Here is a 22266-nt window from a genome sequence, read left to right as displayed (position 1 = left end):
CCACCCTTTGATTGGGAACCCTGGCTCTGGGTCCAGAATATAAGCAACATTTCCCTACCTAGTAATGAGGGAGAAATCTACCTAATTTGCACTTTCTGATACTGAGTTAACTGCAGCATAACCATCCTTTGAAATTCACACTTTTTTGAATTTTGCAGTGCACTTCATTACAGTGATGTGTACACAATTACATATACTAAAGTGTGCATTTAAATTGAAATAGAGATGAAAGTAACCTACAAAATGCATTGTATATGGGGAAAATGGTCTGTGGACCTGTGGTACAGTATTAAGTAACACTGCAGATAAAAATGCATACATTAGTATAAATTTGCACTAAAAGGCTGGTTAAATTTCACAATGACTTAACCCCCCCAAAAAAACCCAAAACAAACTCAGGTGCAAATATAGAGCAATGACCTGGATATTGGAAAAATGAGACACCGAGAGAAATTAAAATTATCAGATTTGCCCATCTCCATCCTTAACCCATCTCGTAAAACTCCACCACTCCTCCAAATGTCTCCCATCTATTCAGAGCCCCAACCTTTATTTTATTGTTTATTTTAGTGTAAAATAAAGAACTGGAGAAAACAACAAAAAACATTGTGGGGTCATTTTTTTGAGATTCTCTGGACAGCTGCCTCTCCATTTTAAAATGTGTGGTTCTGAATTTTCTGTTATTGAGTGACTCCTGCATTGTAAAAATAGCCTATCATTTGCAGCACAGTCTTCAGGGAAGGGAGAATGAAGGAAGGAGACTGTTGGCCCCCTGCAAAGGGAACAAACACTCTGTTTTAGCAAACCACTCCAATGCAAACTGCTTCAAAACAGAGCCCCCTCAGATGCACTGGAGAACTTCCTAGTATAGCAGATCTCAGCTGTGATCACTTTTCAAAGGAGAAGTGGAGAGCTCACTTTAAGCTCCTGATTGTTCTTTTGTAGCTATATCCTTCCTTGGCCAACAGATGATGTCAGTGTGGGGGAAATGACCTTGTGGGCCAAACTGGGACCAAGGGCAGTAAGTTCCCCACTGTTAACATAGGGTAAACTAGGCTGGGATGTAGGTTAGAGTCTAAGATCTCATTTGAAATGAGACATAATGTGAGACAATGTCATTTCCTTCATCTCCCTAACTCGCTCTCAGACCCACAAGAATGTGAGAATCCAGCTATGTCTGGTCTCCAAGCCTTGACCTCAGACCAAACTTTATAACCCTCCTCTCCATCTTACAGACATCTCGAAACCTTTGTCTGGCTGAAATTGGTTGATTTCTGCAGCTTACTGAATTTCTTAGTGCATCCTTATGAATCAAATGTGAACTCCAATTCTTTGCCTTTCTTATTGTAAATCTCTGAAAATTCTTGGTCCCGTTTATGGGAAATTTGTGACTGAATAGTCTGAAAAGGTCTGAATAGACTAGCAAAGCAAATGGATTGATTAGGGTCATCAGCTTGCTGTTGGGCTATTGCCAGTGCTGCCTTTGCTAAAAAATAGGTATAATATACTGTAATATAGATATAATAATTCAGAGGAATCTTTACATTGTAAAGGTAAGTATCTATGTGTCTATCATGTGCGTGAAACCTCCAAAAATTAGATGAGCCATAAACTTTTGTCACAGCTGCAGTGACATACACTGGATAGTCATTACTGGAATGGAATTGATGAAATGCCAAAACTAATCATAATGAAAGGGTGTGGCGATCTGTAACCCATCATCACCACCATTATTATTTTAGGACATTGGCATTTTGAATATGCAGCCACAGCCCCATTACTCCTAATGGGTGATTCACATGCCCGGGGCATGCTTTTATACAGGAGTAATGACAGCTAACAGCTATATCACAATTCAGAGGACAACAAAATGAAATACAGTGGTACCTCAGGTTAAGTACTTAATTGGTTCTGGAAGGCTGTACTTAACCTGAAGCGAAGTTTCCCATTGAAAGTAATGGAAAGTGGATTAATCCATTCCAGATAGGTCCGTGGAGTACTTAAATTGAAAGTACTCAACCTGAAGCGTACTTAACCCGAGGTATGACTGTATAAATACTTGGAAAATTCAGAAAATGTGACTCATTTGCTACGGCAATGGATTCCAGCTAGATGGGATGGAGTAGACACATGTAGGCAGAAGCTCTAGTGGCCATATCCATACAACGAATGTAAGCCAGGCCATATCTGCAGCATACATTTAAAGCAGTATTATACCATTTTAAACAGTCGTGGCTTCTCCACAAGGGTTCTAGGAAGCGTAGTTTGTTAAGGATGCTGAGTTGTTAAGAGATTCCTAATTCTGTCACAGAGCTGCAATTCTCAGAGGTTTACCAATCAATCTTTCTTCCCATGAAACTATAGGAATTGTAGCCCTGTGGGTAGAATAAGGGTCTCCAAAAAACTCTCATCAACCTTAACAACAGCTGCTAGGATTCTTTAGGGAAAGACATGACTGTCCAGGTGGTGTAGTAGGGCTTTAAATGTATGGTGTGGATGTGACCCCAATTTAGAACCTGTTCCATTCTCATGACTCTTGGGCTCCTTGGAAAAGGGACCTGTCCTCTGAAAAACTGTAACATGCCATGGATGGTGCTAAATAGGGACAATGTGTCCCATATTGCAGCTTGAGGTGGAGCAGGAAGTGCTACTTTGCAATGCAGCCAGCTACCTGTTCCTGCTGCTGCCATGCACCTTGTTGCATCTGGCACTGGTGGAGAAGTGGCACTGCCAATGGTACTGATTTTGGGCAAGTTCATGCTAATTTCGGGTGAGATCTCACTCAAAATGTATGCGATCTTGCCCGAAATGGGCGCTGCTGGCAGTGTTGCTTCTCTGCCCCTGGCAGAAGTGGTGCGGCATCTCTGGGTGTGCCGCCAAGGGGGTTTTGCCACCTGACACTGCAGCCTCACCCTGACTAATGGCTGGGCTGGCTCTGGTGCCACACACACACACACACACACAATGCATTAATGGTAAAGAAGCTTTCTTTTGCTATATCATCACTGCTGACAGGAAGGTCCAGAGAAAAAGCATGTACTAGGGGAAGCTGCTCTATAAACTAGCACAACCAGCAAATCATCTTTTCTAGTAAGTAAAAAATGCCATCCTGGAAGTGGTACAGCCTGCTCAGCCTGCTATCACCTTATTCAGTGAAGTTTTTAATGTGTGACATTTTAATGTATTTTAAATCTTTGTTGGAAGCCACTCAGAGTGGCTTGGGAAACCAAGCCAGATGGGTGGGGTACAAATATATTATTATTATTATTATTATTATTATTATTATTATTATTATTATTTATTGAAAGCCTGAATTTCTAAGAGGAAAGGAATTCTAAGAGGAAAGGAATCATGGGGTTCTGATTTGGAAAGCTGATTTTTAAGCAGAGTTCATATGAGCAGCAAATTCTTTTGGAGGAACGACCAGGGGAGTCTAATAGATTTTGGCATAAACAAAGTGAGTAAAAAGAGGGACGGAGAGAATGTGAAACTTAAACAGCAATTAACTGTGGCTGACCCAGGGGGGACGATAACGACACAGCAAAATGCCTACTTCGCTCCCCAAATGGAATCCCTAATGGTGCAATTTTATCTTCCAGCTCAGCAGATGGTCAATAAACTTCCCGGGAGATTGTATTTCTTACCTTCCTTCATTTGCTTCTCCAGCAGAGAAATTACAGTTCAGATTTCAACATATATATATATTCTTTTTGCTAAGGAAAAAGGTGTTCTTCCCCCCCGCCCTTCAGTCTATGTGCATTAGCATGGTCTGCTTAAAGATGTGAGTGGATCGTGGCCTCCGTGCTGTCCCCTGTTAATCCAAACAAAAAGATTGAGAGAAGCCTCTGTATAGACGTGGAGCGGGGGGAGTAGAGCAAAGAATGTGAAATTAAAATGTAAATCAAAAAGTAATTGGCTTTTTGTGCATAGTTTAGATAAGATTTACTTTTGAAAAATGGCTTTGTGTTGGAAACTCAGCGGGCCCATCTCCATGTGGCACATTCACACTTAATAATGGCAACCAATCTAGGCCATAAATATTGCAAACAACGCCATTTGAATGAGAAGCCCTATGAACCATAATAAACCCCCCGTGATTAATTCCAAAATGGCTCTGTTCGTATTAGACCTGCGGTGGCCTCCCTGATGAGATCAATACAGTGTAGCCGAGTGGTTCTGATAGAAGCGTTATTATCTTTTAATCTTCAGGAGAATGGCAACTTTCTCCTGTTTCTTTCCCTCTCTCATACTTTGCCTCACTTTCTCTTTTTTTCTTTTCTCGGAGCAACCTTGAAGGTGCTCATTTTGAGGTTGGTTCTCTTTTTCTCCCCAGCCCCACCCGCAACATCTCCTGAAATGAAGATACATTAGAGCCTTTTCAAGGATTTATCAATAATATGACACGGTCACTGTTTGCAGAGCCAACAGCTAAAAGGCACATTTGTATGCTGAGACTTACAATTGGTCACAATGACCTTCCCTGTCAGCCTCGATTTCTGCAGCAGACAAATGCCTTCAGTGAATGAGCGGTAAAAGGACAGACATTTGCAAAAGGGCGGGGGAGAGGGAGGGGATTGGAGGGGAGAAGGGGAGGGGAGATGGAAACATATTGTTCTCCAAGCAGCCAGAAACAACTTGTTAGAAGCTCGGCTGCATACATTATGCTTAGCACAGCCATCTCATTCCTTGACATGTAGCCTCTGTTAATGGCAATACACGGCCAGTTTACAGTTTCCTTTGGTTAAACAACGAGATTAAAGCTGGCATTAAAGCTGCAGCTGCAGAGGTACCAATTAGGAAGCAGAGACATGCTCTGCTTCTGGACTTCTGGAATCCAAATAGCATGATGTAGCTAAATGATCAGTCCCCTTTTTCCTCGGTCCCAAATATTTTTTGTGTGTGCACAAACAATTTTATTTGGGAAAATAGTGGGGTCGTGGCCAGGGGGAGTTGGCTGCACAACCACAATTCCCCCACCACAATATAGGCAGGGGAGAAAAGAAAAGGATATAAAGAAAGTGCTATTTTTAAAGGGCAGGGTGAAAGTGTTAAGAGTCGATTCCCAGAGAGGGACAGCAGACCATAGAGAGAGAAATTGCTAGAGCACATTAATGGTGCACATTGTCCAGAATAGCTGTGTGATATCTCATCAACACCTAGGGAAATAGTGCAGCTGTTTCATTATGCAGAATAAGTCAGATTTTTTTTGAGCTCTCAAACAAATGGGGGGTAAGCAGGGAAGATGTGGAAGGAAAAAGTCTTGCTCACCCCATCCTGCAGATGTTCCGTGAAAAGTGAGTGAGCAAATCATGGCTATTCTGCATCAAATGTCCAGCGTGGCAGTGGCGGAGGAAGGGCAGATGTCCACCCCAGCTACCATCTCTGATTGGGGTGACAAGAGGGCACCCTGTGGGGGGCTCACCCCGCCCCCGGGTGTGACAGCACGAGCTGCGGCCACCAGGGGTTTTTCCCCGCCTCCAACACCCCACACCGGGTGCCATTTCTCCTTCCTTCACCCCTACAGTGTGGAAGAAACCCTTCCCTTTGTTTCAGATAAAATGTGATTATTCCTCCGACACACTTATCTTTGTGGCTAACACCCAGCTTCTACCCAGTGAAGGTCTGGTTAGATGGCCATCAAGAATACATATATGTGAGGATAATAATAATAATAATAATAATAATAATAATAATAATAATAATAATAATAATTTATTATGTATACCCCGCCCATCTGGCCGGGTTCCCCCAGCCACTCTGGGCGGCTTCCAACAAAACACTAAAATACAGAAATCCAACAAATATTAAAAGCTTCCCTAAACAGGGCTGCCTTGAGATGCCTTCTAAAGGTCTGGTAATTGTTGTTCTCTTTGACCTCTGGTGGGAGGGTATTCCACAGGGGGGGTGCCACTACCGAGAAGGCCCTCTGCCTGGTTCCCTGTAACTTGGCTTCTCGTAGCGAGGGAACCGCTAGAAGGCCCTCGGCGCTGGACCTCAGTGTCCGGGCAGAACGATGGGGGTGGAGATGCTCCTTCAGGTATACTGGACCGAGGCCGTTTAGGGCTTTAAAGCTCAACACCAACACTTTGAATTGTGCTCGGAAACGTACTGGGAGCCAATGTAGGTCTTTCAGGACCGGTGTTATGTGGTCTCGGCGGCCGCTCCCAGTCACCAGTCTAGCTGTCGCATTCTGGGTTAGTTGTAGTTTCCGGGTAACCTTCAAAGGTAGCCCCACGTAGAGCGCATTGCAGTAGTCCAAGCGAGAGATAACTAGAGCATGCACCACTCTGGAGAGACAGTCAGTGGGCAGGTAGGGACTCAGCCTGCGTACCAGATGGAGCTGATAAACAGCTGCCCTGGACACAGAATTGACCTGTGCCTCCATGGAGAGCTGTGAGTCTAAAGTGACTCCCAGGCTGCGCACCTGGTCTTTCAGGGGCACAGTTACCCCATTCAGGACCAGGGAGTCCTCCACACCCACCCGCCTCCTGTCCCCCACAAACAGTACTTCTGTCTTGTCAGGATTCAATCTCTGTTACCTCCGAGGATGTGGACAGGCTGCTTCGACGAGTGAAACCAACCACCTGTCTCCTTGATCCTTGCCCATCCTGGCTTATAAAAGCTAGCCAGGAAGGGCTGGGCGATGGGCTTCGCGGGTTGGTAAATGCTTCTCTCCATGAAGGAGCCTTCCCAGACCCGCTGAAAGAGGCGGTTATTAAACCGCTTCTTAAAAAACCATCTTTAGATCCGGCCAATATGGCCAACTATCGCCCAGTCTCAAATCTTCCATTCTTGGGCAAGGTGATTGAGCGAGTGGTTGCTGAACAACTTCAGGCACGCCTGGAAGAAGCGGACCATTTGGATCCCTTCCAGTCAGGATTCAGGCCTCATCATGGGACTGAAACTGCCTTGGTCGCACTGGTCGATGATCTCCGGCGGGCTAGGGACAAAGGTAAGAGCTGTTTCCTTGTTCTGCTGGATCTCTCAGCGGCTTTTGACACCATCGACCATAACATCCTTCTGGATCGTCTAGAGGGTTTGGGAGCTGGGGGCACCGTCATGCAGTGGTTCCGCTCCTTCCTCCTGGGCCGTGTTCAGAAAGTGGTGGTGGGGGATGAGTGTTCAGACCCCTGGGCTCTCACTTGTGGGGTGCCTCAGGGTTCTGTCCTCTCCCCCATGCTTTTTAACATCTATATGCAGCCGCTGGGAGAGATCATCAGGGGGTTTGGGCTGGGTGTCCATCAGTATGCTGATGATACCCAGCTCTACCTCTCTTTTAAATCAGAACCAGTGAAGGCGGTGAAGGTCCTGTGTGAGTGCTTGGAGGCGGTTGGAGGATGGATGGCGGCTAACAGATTGAGATTGAATCCTGACAAGACAGAAGTACTGTTTGTGGGGGACAGGAGGCGGGCGGGTGTGGAGGACTCCCTGGTCCTGAATGGGGTAACTGTGCCCCTGAAAGACCAGGTGCGCAGCCTGGGAGTCATCTTAGACGCACAGCTGTCCATGGAGGCACACGTCAACTCTGTGTCCAAGACAGCTGTTTATCAGCTCCATCTGGTACGCAGGCTGAGTCCCTACCTGCCCACTGACTGTCTCTCCAGAGTGGTGCATGCTCTAGTTATCTCTCGCTTGGACTACTGCAATGCGCTCTACGTGGGGCTACCTTTGAAGGTGACCCGGAAACTACAACTAATCCAGAATGCGGCAGCTAGACTGGTGACTGGGAGCGGCCGCCGAGACCACATAACACCGGTCTTGAAAGACCTACATTGGCTCCCAGTACGTTTCCGAGCACAATTCAAAGTGTTGGTGTTGACCTTTAAAGCCCTAAACGGCCTCGGTCCGGTATACCTGAAGGAGCGTCTCCACCCCCATCGTTCTGCCCGGACACTGAGGTCCAGCTCCGAGGGCCTTCTGGCGGTTCCCTCACTACGAGAAGCCAAGTTACAGGGAACCAGGCAGAGGGCCTTCTCGGTAGTGGCACCCACCCTGTGGAATGCCCTCCCACTAGAGGTCAAAGAGAACAACAATTACCAGACCTTTAGAAGGCATCTCAAGGCAGCCCTGTTTAGGGAAGCTTTTAATGTTTGATGTATTTCTGTATTTTAATGTTTGATGGATCTCTGTATTTTAGAATTTCTGTTTTGTTGGAAGCCGCCCAGAGTGGCTGGGGGAACCCGGCCAGATGGGCGGGGTATAAATAATAAATTATTATTATTATTATTATTATCAATCTGTTAGCTGCCATGCATCCTCCAACCGCCTCCAGACTCTCACACAGGACCTTCACCGCCTTCACTGGTTCTGATTTAAAAGAGAGGTAGAGCTGGGTACAGGGGCGTACCCAGGATAAAAATTAGGGGGGGCAAGGGGCGGGGCAAGGGGCGGGAGGGGCCACAGTGGGAATGTGGGCGGGGCTATGTTGCCTGTGCCTCCCCGGTCTTCTGAGGAGGCAGCCCCAGGCTCCCGCTCCCGGCGTGAAGCTCCAGAGGCGCGTGGGGAGCGCGAGCCTGTGGCTGCCTCCTCCGCGCCTCCCCGGTCTTCCGAGGAGGCGGCCCCAGGCTCCTGCTCCCGGCGCGAAGCTCCAGAGGCACAAGGGGAACACGAGCCTGTGGCTGCCTCCTCCGCTTACGCTCCCCACTCCTGCTTAGCGCTCCTATGCTTACCCCCCCCCACGCGCCTCTGGAGCTTCGCGCCGGGAGCGGGAGCCTGGGGCTGCCGCGCCTGCGCCCCTCAGCCTTTTGCTTCTAGGGGGAGCAATTGCCCCCTCCTGCCTCCCCCTGCCTACGCCCATGGCTGGGTATCATCAGCATACTGATGGACACCCAGCCCAAACCCCCTGATGATCTCTCCCAGCGGCTGCATACAGATGTTAAAAAGCATGGGGGAGAGGACAGAACCCTGAGGCACCCCACAAGTGAGAGCCCAGGGGTCTGAACACTCATCCCCCACCACCACTTTCTGAACACAGCCCATGTCCCCTGGGCATGATCTCTACTAGGGATTGGATGGGGGATCGTTTGGTTCAAATTTCAATGTGAACTTACCTAATTCACACATCCCAAAACTATACTCAAACTGATACCCAGCTATCTTACTCAACTTGCACTTCCTCAAATTTTTGATGCAGTTCTGCAAAGAAACAATGCGCAGAAAGTGTATACACTAGGATAAAGTGTGCAAAGAAATAAATATATCAATGAAAATAAATTCAAAAATGCATTATAGTAGGGGAAATCACATTAAAATGTGTAAATTAGGATAAATTCTCAATATGTTGCTGATTAATTTTCATGAGAGCTTTTTGTTTAAAAAAAGATTCTGAAACTGATGTGGAAATGTGGAGAAATGAACTTATGACTGAAAAAATGGAACCTAGGAGAAATGGAAATTGACAAATTCATTGATACCTAGTCATGCACATTTTTGTACTTCTGATATATCATTTCAATAAATATTTATAACTTGTTGCCAAAGGCCATAGCAGATTTGATATACTGGTGGAATTGCCATTGCCAATGACCACTTTAAAGAAAGGTGATCATGTTGTCAGATTCCTCAAGTCATAGGATTGAAAAATAGTTGGTGGATTGGAATGTTGCCTTTGTGGATTTTGCTATTATTTCAGATATGAAGAGGACTGATAAGGGATCACTGGAAGTTTCTGTGTAAGCAAATGGTCTCCAGCAGCTTCCCACTAGCAATGCTAAGTGGTTTTGAAAGTGTAATCCCTCTTTTTAGTTTTGTTCCCATTTAATTGAATTAGGAACGTATAACAAATAAAAGAGGTTACTTTCATGTCCTTTACTCTGTGGTATGTATTTGCCGCATAATGATTTTTCAAAATAATAATAATGATGCTTTGCTTGGCAAAGAATGCTTTTTTTGGTCCACCATAACAATTATAATTCATATTCATGTCCCTGCTTCATGCTTTAAATTTTAATCAGTGTTAATTAAAAGTATTTTTTCCAGGCTCCTTTTTTCATTTTAATTTGTGAAAACACATGCGGACTTGTGACAATGGTTAAGCCTTCAGAGAGATGTTGCTACCAATTGTGATAGATGTCTACAATAAATAGATAGATTAGATAGATAGATAGATAGATAGATAGATAGATAGATAGATAGATACCAAGTTGTGGCCCGTCCAAAATCACTGGAGGTTCTTGCTGTCTACTCAACTTTTGCTGACATTATTTACTGACATATAAAAAATAATAATCCTTCTCCTCCCATTTCATTCTTATAACAACTCAGTGTGTTAGGCTAGGCTGAGAGTTTATTATTAGTCCAAGGTCACACAAACCATTCTGTGTATTCATCTTCTCTACATGTTCTTTTCTAGTGTGGTAGGATTGGGGAACAGGTGGCCTGCAAGATGTCATTGGACTCCAACTTCCATCATGCCTGACCCCTGACCATGATGGCTGGACATGATGGAAGTTATAGTCTGAAACATCTGAAAGGCCACAGGTCCCCCCCAGCCCTGTGACCTAGATATGAGTTGTGGGAATGGGTGCCATGCTAGAGCAGTAAGTAGTATAGTGTTCCCTTTTTCCCTTTTTGCTGAGACTGATGGTATTCCAAAACATATGGGGGCCATCTGGTTGGGGAAGGTGTAGAGGGACAATTATGTTCTGGTAACCACTAGGTTAGATTACCGCAGCGTTTGGAAACTTCAGCTGGTAAAGAAATCCCAGAAATGTGCCTAAAAATACAGCACAAAAGAAAGTGTGGATAAGCCCATATTGGTGTTGTTTTCACCCCACTTAATAACCCTTTTGGATTCTCAAAACATTTCACAATTAAAAGCACCAAAAATTTCAATAAATATTGCAGGCAGTGTCATGACTGGGCCATTGTCCTCCTCATTATATTTCTCTTTCCATTCCCAACATTGTCTCTCAGAGTTAGCAGCTGTGGTACAATGTCTTGTGTACTTTTCCTCCTTAATTAACTAAGCACATATAGAGATTTCATTCATAAGTTACTCTCATGTGGTGTATCCGAAGTTGCTATGGTTTCATGGCTCTATTAGCCCTGCATGTTTTCAAGTCCCAGAAGAAATGAATGAGAAATTCTAAGAGATTTTTTTTTAAAAAAAGCTGACATTCTTGAGAGATTGCAGCAAAAGATTTTTGTGCTATGTATAGTATGTGTTTGTGTGTTGGTGACTTCTAAAGAGTGTTCTTGGCGCTAGGAGTAACCCTTACAGACTTAGATAAAACTGATCACTTCTGTTTGTGTTGGATGAAAGTTCACTTGATGATCTACTGAGGAAATCTCCTAACACTTCCCCCCCTTACTCCGAGAGGTGAAGATTAGGTAGTGGTAATTGGAACTTTTTAAATTGGTAAGGATCTGCTGATCTATTCATGTTCCAGCTGAATTTTTTTTATCAGATCCTATTGAAAGATTCTCATTAGATTTCCTTTCTTCCAATCTATACTTGTTTAGAGAAAAGTATAATGGACCATAAAGAAGGCTGATCGCCGAAGAATTGATGCTTTTGAATTATGGTGCTGGAGGAGACTCTTGAGAGTCCCATGGACTGCAAGAAGATCCAACCTATCCATTCTTAAGGAAATCAGCCCTGAGTGCTCACTGGAAGGACAGATCCTGAAGCTGAGGCCCCAATACTTTGGCCACCTCATGAGAAGAGAAGACTCCCTGGAAAAGACCCCGATGTTGGGAAAGATGGAGGGCACAAGAAGGGGACGACAGAGGACGAGATGGTTGGACAGTGTTCTCGAAGTCTGACCAACCTGCGGGAGGCAGTGGAAGACAGGAGTGCCTGGCGTGTTCTGGTCCATGGGGTCACGAAGAATCGGACACGACTAAACGACTAAACAACAACAAATTAATCAGCCCAGAGATGCCAACAGATATAAAGAAGCAGAGGGAAAGTAGATATTCCAGACTGTAGAAATATGTAGTTTGATCAAGTTGGTTGGCCAAACTTTAAAAAATCCACCAATTCATTCATAGCAACTACTTTAACATATTAGCTCCTGGAAATGACTTACTTCAAACATCTTTTGATCATTTCTCATGGTGATTCTTGTGGCACCTGAAACTGTAGTAGCTTTGGGTTTTCTGACAACATTCTTTGACCCCAGAGGCACATTTGTGGATGTACTGGAAGACTGCCATATAAAATTTTGTTAATATGGATGAGATCTATCAATTATTGTTAGTGTATGGAAGTTCATTAATAAGGTATTCATCGTACCAGGTTCTCAGACAGAGCTATGAAAATGAATTTATGAATTGACTGGCTTTTTATCAACATATGATCTGCATTCAACTACTAGCAACTCTAAGATGAGTCCTGCTGGACCAGACCAAAAGTTTATCTATTCCCACATCCTGCTTCTCACAGTGGGCAAACTAATGCCTTTGGGAAGCCCACAAGCAGGACACAAGCGCAATAATCCACACCTATTCCCCAGTGACTGGTAATTCAGAGGCTACCTCTGCACTTTGAGGAGGCATATGACCATCATGACTTGAAGCCATTGACATCTTTTATGAATTCATCTAATCTCCTTTTACAACCATCCAAGCTAGTGACAATTGCCCATCTTGCAACAGCATGCAGCTAGCTGAATGCTAAGTGAAGAAACACTTCCTATTGTCTGTCCTAAATCTCCCACCAATGAGTTTCACTGAATGGCCGGTTCTGGATTCTATTATTTGGATATGTAAATGAAATTAGACTAAGCAGTTCAATAGTGTTGTATTTTTAAAGCTCTTTCGGTCCATTGCCTTCCTCCTTCTCCAACCAAAGTTTCAGGGATTCCTCTGTCTCCCTTGTGCTTACTCTTTTGTCTACCTTTTATTTGTTCTCTTTTGACATGACTGTGTTGGTCACTATAGCATTGAGATTCCATTTCCTGTAGTCACTCTAGCTTGGAGCCACATTGAAAATCTAGCATGGAACCATGTTTGATCTTTCCTTTGGTCACCTTCTGCTTTGGGCTTTGGTCAGCCCAGTGCCAAAGTGCTGGGCTAGCCCAAGATATTTTGCTGCCTGAGGCAAAGGACAGGAAAGTGTCCTTGCCCATGTTACAAGTACAGAAGATGATCAGACGGATGATGGAATAGTCTACTCTGCTATACCTGAAGGTAGCAGTCTAGTTTACAGGGCACAGCTTTGTCCTCTAACACATTGCCACCATTCTTATCCCTTACCATCTCCTGCCTATCTCAGGCTATGCCATGGTAAGGCTTCTTTAACCTCTATGCAACTACCAAGAAAAAAGCTGCCATTGGAGGGATTCCTAAAGGCTGTGGTAGTGAACCTCAGGTCTGGGTGTCAAACATGGCCACCAGGCCCCTTGTGGCCCTCAGGCCACACCTTCTCTCCCTGGGCCATGTTCCTCACTGCCCCTGCTTCACACCCTTATTTAGTGTTTTTGCCTGTCTGGAATGTGTCCTTGAACTCTGATAATGACGCTTGCTTCCCTGGATAGCGGGGAGTGTGTGTGTGTGTATGTGTGTGTGTGTGTGTGTGTTGAAACTAGCCTGGTGCAAAAAGCAACATTCATTTTAAAATCAGATGTGCCACCTATTTTGGCCACCACTTGCATGTGGCCCACAGAGGGCAATGTAGCCTTCAGGCAGAAAGAAGTCTTCCTGTCTGGCCTGAATTTGCACCAGAGCAAAGTCAAAAGCAACGGCATTGTAAATACCCTCATTCTCTTTTTGGATATGGAGCTCTCTAGCTCTGTTCCTGAAGGGTTTTTTTTTGTGTGTGTGTGCTGCTCTCCTGCGCAAGAAGCCAAAGCAATAATCCCTACGATGAATAACAGGACTGAAGCTGCAAGAGAAAACCCAAGGTCTGGGTGGAGTGTCAAATTGCACTGCTGCTGTGGTGGTGAACATAGCAATACAGGCTCCAATAAACAAGAGGAATGCTGTGCTGGTAAATGAGAGAGGGAAGTAGGTTATAATTACTTTAAGCACAAAAGGAAGCAAAAGTATTGGTTTTGAAAGCAATTTGTGTGTGTGTGTGTGTGTGTGTGTGTGTGTGTGTGTGTGTGAGAGAGAGAGAGAGAGAGAGAGAGAGAGAACAGTTGTGTCATGATCACAGCAAGGAAAAGAGGGTGAAAGAGTCAGGCAGACAGAAGTAGCATGCAGGGGACGGAACTAGGCGAGGGAGGCCATCATGTCATGTAAGCCACACTCAGGACCTGCAAAGTGGCTTGAATGGAAACTGGCATTCAAGACAGTGGGGGTTTCATTTATCGAAATAGGAAAGGCAGAAGGTGCCAGTGAAAGACTTTTTGTTGTTTGCTTGTAGAAGGGGGTGGGGGAAGAGAGCAGTCAGCAGGGAAAAGAAAGCATATATTGGAATAGTAACTCAAGTATAACCAGTAATAATCATGGGACAAAAAGCTCACTCAATGCATAGAAGCCTACAATGCATAGAAGCCGGTGTTTCCGGCTATATGGACTCTGTTCTGAAACCATATGCTATCAGTGCTCCCAGCTACGTACGTGACACCACAGATTTTCTGAGGAAAATACAGTATTTGAACAATCTTCCTAACAATACTATACTAGCCACTATGGATGTGGAATCTCTATATACCAACATCCCACACAATGATGGTTTACAAGCCATAAGGAACACCATTTCAGATAAAACCACAGCGGACTTTGCTACCAAACTCTGCCACTTTGTCCTTACCCACAACCACTTCAAATTTGGTGATGACCTGTTCCTCCAGATCAGCGGCACAGCCATGGGCACCCGCATGGCCCCACAGTATGCCAACATCTTCATGGCAGATTTAGAACAACGTTTCCTTAACTCCTACCCACTCAAACCTCTCCTGTACCTGCGATACATTGACGATATTTTTATTATCTGGACACATGGACAACAGACCCTGGAAACCTTCCACCAGACATTCAATGACTTTCACCCCACCATCAACCTAACAATGAACCAATCTATGCAAGAAATACATTTTTGGACACTACTATAAAAATACAGGATGGACGTATAGACACCACCTTATACAGAAAACCAACTGACCGACAAACATATCTACATGCTTCTAGCTACCATCCCAAACATACCAAACAATCCATCGTATACAGCCAGGCCTTACGTTACAACCGCATCTGTTCCAACTCTACAGACAGAGAATCTCACCTAAGAGATCTACAGCAAACCTTTTTAGAACTAAAATATCCACCTGATGAAGTTAAACAACAGATCAACAGAGCCAGACAGATACCTAGAGAGAACCTGCTGCAAGACAGACCCAAAAAAGAAAATAACAGAACACCACTAGTCATCACATACAGCTCCCAAGCTAAAACAGTACAACGCATCATCAGAGATCTACAGCCTCTCCTGGACAATGACCGCTCCCTTTCTCAAGCTCTGGGAGGAAGACCTTTCATTGCCTACAGACAGCCACCCAATCTTAAACAACTCCTCACCCACAATAATACAACCACCAGACTTAACATGGACACTGGTACCAGAGCCTGCAATAAACCCAGATGCCAACTTTGCTGCCACATACACCCAGACAACACCATTACTGGCCCCAACAACATCCAACATACCATCTCAGGACTATTTAATTGCTCATCCTCTAACATTGTGTATGCCATCAAATGCCAACAGTGCCCTTCAGCTCTCTATATTGGACAAACAGGCCAAACCCTACGCCAAAGGATAAATGGACATAAATCTGACATCAGGAACCAGAAGACAGAAAAACCAGTAGGAGAACACTTCAATCTCCCAGGACATTCTATACAAGATCTCAAAGTAGCTGTCTTACTACAAAAGAATTTCAGAAATAGACTGGAAAGAGAAGTTGCTGAATTGCAACTTATCACCAAGCTCAAAACCATGGAGGGACCTGGTTTGAACAGAGATATCGGGTTCTTATCTCATTATACATGATAAGCGATCTTCAGCCATCTCAACCCTTGCTTTTTCATGCAAAACCATTTGCAGTCGTTTGCGGTCATCAACAGCTATCAGTCAGTCAATCACCCATTTCCACCACCCTTCTGAGTGATCCCCCCTCCCCATCCCCACCCCTCCCCACCCCTTCTCTACATAAGTGCCTGGAAACTTCCATTTCACTGTATCTGAAGAAGTGTGCATGCACACGAAAGCTCATACCAAAATAAAAACTTAGTTGGTCTTTAAGGTGCTACTGAAGGAATTTTTTTATTTTACTTAGAAGCCTACAATCACTGCAGAAAGTAGATGAATATGTATAGTTAAAGCTATGGTTTTCCCAGTAGTGATGTATGGAAGTGAGAGCTGGACCATAAAGAAGGCTGATCGCCGAAGAATTGATGCTTTTGAATTATGGTGCTGGAGGAGACTCTTGAGAGTCCCATGGACTGCAAGAAGATCAAACCTATCCATTCTTAAGGAAATCAGCCCTGAGTGCTCACTGGAAGGACAGATCCTGAAGCTGAGGCTCCAATACTTTGGCCACCTCATGAGAAGAGAAGATTCCCTGGAAAAGACCCTGATGTTGGGAAAGATGGAGGGCACAAGGAGAAGGGGACCACAAAGGACAAGATGATTGGACAGTGTTCTTGAAGCCACGAACATGAGTTTGACCAAGCTGCGGGAGGCAGTGGAAGACAGGAGTGCCTGGCGTGCTATGGTCCATGGGGTCATGAAGAGTTGGACACGACTAAATGATTAAACAACAACAATAACAACAACAACAACAACAACAAATGTTTAAGCTTATTTCACACATTTGCATGGTTGTGTAGAGGGAATAAAAAACACCCAGAAGTCAAGTAAATTCATTATGGAGGATATGACTTTCAGTGCTTAATGACTATGCTCTACCTCCATTGACCGAGGCAGTATGCCTCTGAATATCAGTTGCTGGGAATCACAGGTGGGGAGAGTGTTGCGGTGCTCAGAACCTGCTTGCAGGTTTCCCATAGGCACATGGCTGGCCAGTGTGAGGAAAGTATGCTAGACTAGGTGAGCCTTTGAATCTCTCCTTAGATTCTTCCCTTAGATTCTAGGACTGGAATGTAGAGGTGACTTTTGAAAGAGGTAGAAACTGCAGCAGTGGCGCCTGTATGAATTTCTGAAATCTGAAACTTAGAAATCCCTCCATTGTTGTTTATAACTTTATTTAGAGCTGTGATTAATATCAATTTGACAAGTTGTTTCAGTATTGGCTTTATACAAGTTGCATTTATTTATAAAAGTTGCAGCAGTTCTCAAATGAGAACTTGGAGCTCGGAAAAGGGGGGAAATTTCAGGGGAGATGTTTTGGTGAGACTTGGAGACTGACCTCCTTGTTGTGGGTGGGTCTATTGGATAGCCACAACACCCGATTGGTAGGTCCCTCGTTGCTGGGTTTAATCTGGCCAATGGGGCACTGTCTAAACGGATCGAGGGACCTGTATATACCCATGCACATGACCCAGAGCTTCCTCTTTCGGCTCGTGCATCGGAACACCTGCCCACCTCTCCCTATATTTAGGGCATTTTGTGATTGACCTTGCTATGCTATCGTATATCGTCTGTCATTGGGACAGGGGCACAGCAGGAATTTTCCCCACTTGGCTGATTGGCTGTTGCCATTTGGGTTTCGCCTGCCACGTAGCAAATCATCACAACTTGTAAGGTTGCGGATAGGCACTGGTTCAGGTGATAGGGATGGGGGAACGCTCTCGCCATCCCTATGTGAAGGGTATTCCGTTAAAGGAATCCAGGGACTCAACCTGGTTTGGTCAACCCCCGTGAGGGGGTTGTGCCCATGCCTGAGTCCAGGAGAGCATCTGGGAAGTGGACATAGTCTGTTCCCGGGCTTTCTACCTACCTCAGGTGTTCACCCTTGGCTGACCTATGCTGGTGCCCTGGGTCAGTGCTACCTACAAGGGTGCAGGGAGCTAGTCGAACCAGAGCCTATGCAACCACTCAAATTCTGTAATCAATAAAGCTGTGGCCTAAATTCTAACAAAAACCAAAAATTAAAATTTGAGTCAAATGTGTGTTTATTTAGGGGGGAGGCCTGTGGGTCTGAACAGACAAAAGTGGGCTTGTGTGATATGAGGTAAGGATGAGGGTGAATCCTTTTTTTAGTGGGGGGGGGAGCCTTGTTAGTGGTGGCCAGTGCTGTATATGATGCTTAAATATGTTTGTCTTGCCAAAACTCTTTAAGGCTATTCCCCCCTTCCAATACCCCAGTTGTAATTAGAATACAGTGTTTTTAAAGGGTGGGTTGGCAGCCCACCTGTAGCAGTACACCCCCAATTGTCCTGGGATGTTGCTAAGTTCTGTGGCATGCTGGGTAAAAGGAAAGGGGGGTGGGTCAAGTAGCAGCCATTAAAAAAGAGGCCACAGAGTAAAACAAAAGAAATGTGGTTTTTCTTTTCTATTAAAAAAAGACCACTACTGGCAACACAGTGGCATGCCCGGTGTCTTTATAAAAAACCTTTAAATAACTCTCTCCCCAAAAATCTCCCACCAAAATTTCCTTCAGTTCAGCACCTACAAATGAGTATTCTTTGTTCAGTACTAAATGGGTATTTTCATCCAGTGCTAAAAGTAAAGCTATTGAATACACAACAGCAATTTTAGTTAACAGTAAAAGTTATGTAAATAACCTAAAACTAACAGTCCTATAAAAATTGCAAAACAAATTATGTCAATATTTCAAGTCAATAAAATATTCAACAGTTTGGGGACAAAATCAGTATTTTGGGAATGCAAGATAATGTTCCTCTAAACTTTTTGTCCCCAGTTGCAGAACTTTTTTTCACACTCATCCACAGCTTTTGTTCCTTTGATATGTTACTGCTTTGATACATTTCCTCCACTTGGATTTACGGTAACTTCTTTCTCCTTTGCTGCATGACCCTCATCCAGGCTGGGAGCATGAAGTGTAAATAATAATCACAGTGTTATGTAGGAAAGGATGTTTTGTGTGTGTGACTATATCACGGAAGGCAAACAAAAGTGACTGTGGATGAGTATCACATCTCCCAAACTCCTCTTGAGGCCAGTGGGGGGCGGGATTCCTGATTGCTTTAACTCTGAATGGGAGAACACTTTTGTCACAGTCCCTGAAGTTTCTGAAAGGGAACTTCTTGCACCTACAGAAAATGCTCATAAAAAGCAACACACACCCTTTTAGCTCATCCCTGACTTGATGGTGTGTGAAACCTCATGGAGATGAATGATCTCCATAGGACTGCTCTTGGAAAGAAGGCAAATTGTAATGTGAGCTGAATGGATTCAGTTTTATGATCCTCTTTGCCATTTTGTGTGACATTTTTTAAACTTAAATTGATAATGGAATCTTGCAGCAAGCATAAAATATGAATTAGCAGAGGTCTGGAGAGAATGCAAACAGAAAGGCAGGCACAGAAAGCGCCTCCGAGAAATTCAAATGAGGTGTGTACTGACACAGTTTGTTGCTGAGGTACCATACCATTATTGTCAAGGTAATAAAGCACGACAGAATATTTTTGGGTACTTTAAAGTCAATGGAACTAATATTGTTGACAGTGGTAGTTCACAGGGCAATAGAAAAGAAGAAGTCACAGTTCCGTCAGCAGGGAATATTTGCTGAGATGTTTCTTTCAGCTTTTTCTTCTTGTGGGGTTTCACTTCTAGTCTGTTTTGTTGTTCTTTAGTAATGAGCAGAGTATCTAGTTCTCAAGTTTTTTCCAAGGTATATTTGAAAGCATGTGGTAAAATCTCAGAGGCTGAGTTTCTAGTCATTGTTGCAAAGCTTCAATGGCTACATTACGGGATTCCACTCTAGGCATCCATTAAAGGATATCAGGGGATGGGACAGGAAAATAATTCTACCTGAGGAGAATTATGTGGCCTAATTCTGTCCCATTTCTGTTTTGCCCACACATTTTCAGTGGTTTACAATACATTTCTCCTTAAAATATACATTTTCTGCACTTTGCACATACTTTTGAGCGTATGTTTTGTGCACCAAAATGCCATTGTAAAATCTAGAGAAGTGCAGGATTTGACAGAGAGCTCCATTCTAATCCATAAGAAAGTTTGGGAAGGTTGGCTTGGGCCAGTCCATTGTGAATCGTGGTCCCCAAATGAATTCTTCCCCCATCCCAAAGAGAGTTAAAGTGTTAAGCTAAATTAGTGGTGGGGAACTGGATCCAGCCAGCAAGCCTCCACTCCTTGCAGGCCAATTTTGATAGGTAAGTGGGACCATCCACCTGTCAGGGACCTAATGTCATGACATCAGGTGACTGACACCCATCAAAGGAGGTCGCAGCTGATCCGTGGTTACAGAAAAATCCTTTGAAGGTGTGCTTTCAGCATCAGTTGATTGGTACTGAGAGGCAACCTTTGATCAGCCTTTATAAGGAGCCCCTTCAGAGTTTGTTTCAAGGGAATGGTTTGAATCATAGACATTCCTTCCAAATGCACCATTTTCTATTCTGCAGATAAATTAGCCCAATGCTTATTTATTTTATAAAATTTATATACTGTTTGATTGTAAAAACAAAAACATCCAAGTGGTTTAGGAAGGTGTCTTACACCCCTTCCTTCAAATGGAGCATTCCCCCCACCCCTACAGACATCTGCAGTGGGAAGAAATGCTCCAGTTGGAGGAAGAGGTTTGAATCCAATACTCATACACACAGATATTCTAACACTGTATTCCTGTAGACATGAAGTAATATTCTGAACACCCACACACAAATTAGAGGTCCCAGTTCAAAGTGAACATCCCCTTTGAGTTTGATTTGATTTGGGTCTCACACTCCACCTCCACAAACATTTGTCGACAGAAATAGAGGATTTCCCAATGAAATGGTCCCCAATTGCGGATGGCATCTTTGCCCAGGAGAGGCTTCATGGAGTCCCAAATAATCCAGACTACGTGACAGCCCAGACACCAACAGCTGCAGCTGACTGCCCCACACTTTGTTGTGTAGCTTGTGTCATTTCAGCACAGTATAGGAACAGTTGCAATGACCCATGATCTCTGCTTGCAATCCACAAAGATTGCAGTGGAGATTATGGTGCCATGTGATCTCGGCCTGTGAGAGATGCCACACAGTGCTCTCAAGTATTTATAGCTGTGAACCCAAGCCCAAACCTGATATCAGATATCTAAAGGTTCTATCATTAGTATAATCGTAGACGAATTTTATTTATATGATATCGATAGTATGTGTAATATGAATTGTAGTGTGTAATTTCTATATAGAAAATAAGGAGAAGACCAGTACAGGATGGGAAGTCTCAGGGGAGGAGGAGCAGGGAGGGATAGGAAGGGGGGGGGAAGCTGGGAGGGCAAGGGGGAAAACAAATAATTACATGATACTTGTATTGTTGTTGTATATATTTTTAATCATTTGTATATTATTGCCTTTTCAAAATTAATAAAGACTTTTTAAAAAAAAGTATTTATAGCTGTGAATTGTGGCGCTCGCCAAGCCCCTTGATCCTTGGCTGCAAAATGACAGCTCCATGCAGCCCAGGAGAGGTGTTCTGGGATTCTCAAAGATTGTAGCTAGAGATTGCATAGCTAGCACACTCCATGATTCCCATCTGCAATCAGTGACCCCAGGATCTCAGCAGCACTTTTGTCAATTGCGGTCAGGAGATGTCTGGCAGATGGCCTCTCCCAGAGTAGATGGAGCTGCCTGTTCCATTTGTGTGGTCTCCAGTTGCTCTCTCCTTTCTTGAGGTAAGGAAGTGAACCGGAAGGGTGGTAGACGGAGGGAAGAGTCAGCTGCTACAGTGTTCAAGTGGAATGTTTAAAAAAAAAACCTTTCATTTTTTAAAGTGTTTGACTTGAACATTCAGCTAATTGACTTCTAGAGTATTTGTGTACGTGTGTGTGTGTGTTAAACAGACCTGAAGGTTTTTTTTATTAGGGTGCTTTGAATGAATGAATCAAATAAAGCGACATTCAAACAAAAATACATATTAGTAGTGGCCTTACACTGAGTCAAACCCTTGGTCCATCACTATTGTCTGCAATGACTGGAAGTGGCTCTCCGGGATCTTGGCAAAGGTATCTTTCCCATTTCTACCTGGAAATGATAGGGAATGAACTTGGGAACTTCTGTATGCCAAGCAGATGCTCTACCACTGACTTACAAAAGTAAACAACTTGGATGAGATGTTCTGACCATATAAATTGGAAAGAAAAGCAAACTACCCTGCCGACTGCAATGTCAAAGTCTCAAGAAAAGCCGAGCTAATGCTTACATATTTTTCTTCTTTGCACTTTTGTCAAT

Source organism: Zootoca vivipara, chromosome 6 (genome assembly GCF_963506605.1).
Source record: "Zootoca vivipara chromosome 6, rZooViv1.1, whole genome shotgun sequence".
In the NCBI taxonomy this organism is placed as follows: domain Eukaryota; kingdom Metazoa; phylum Chordata; class Lepidosauria; order Squamata; family Lacertidae; genus Zootoca; species Zootoca vivipara.
The sequence above is the reverse complement of the archived record's forward strand: the minus strand, read 5'-3'. Positions refer to the sequence as shown.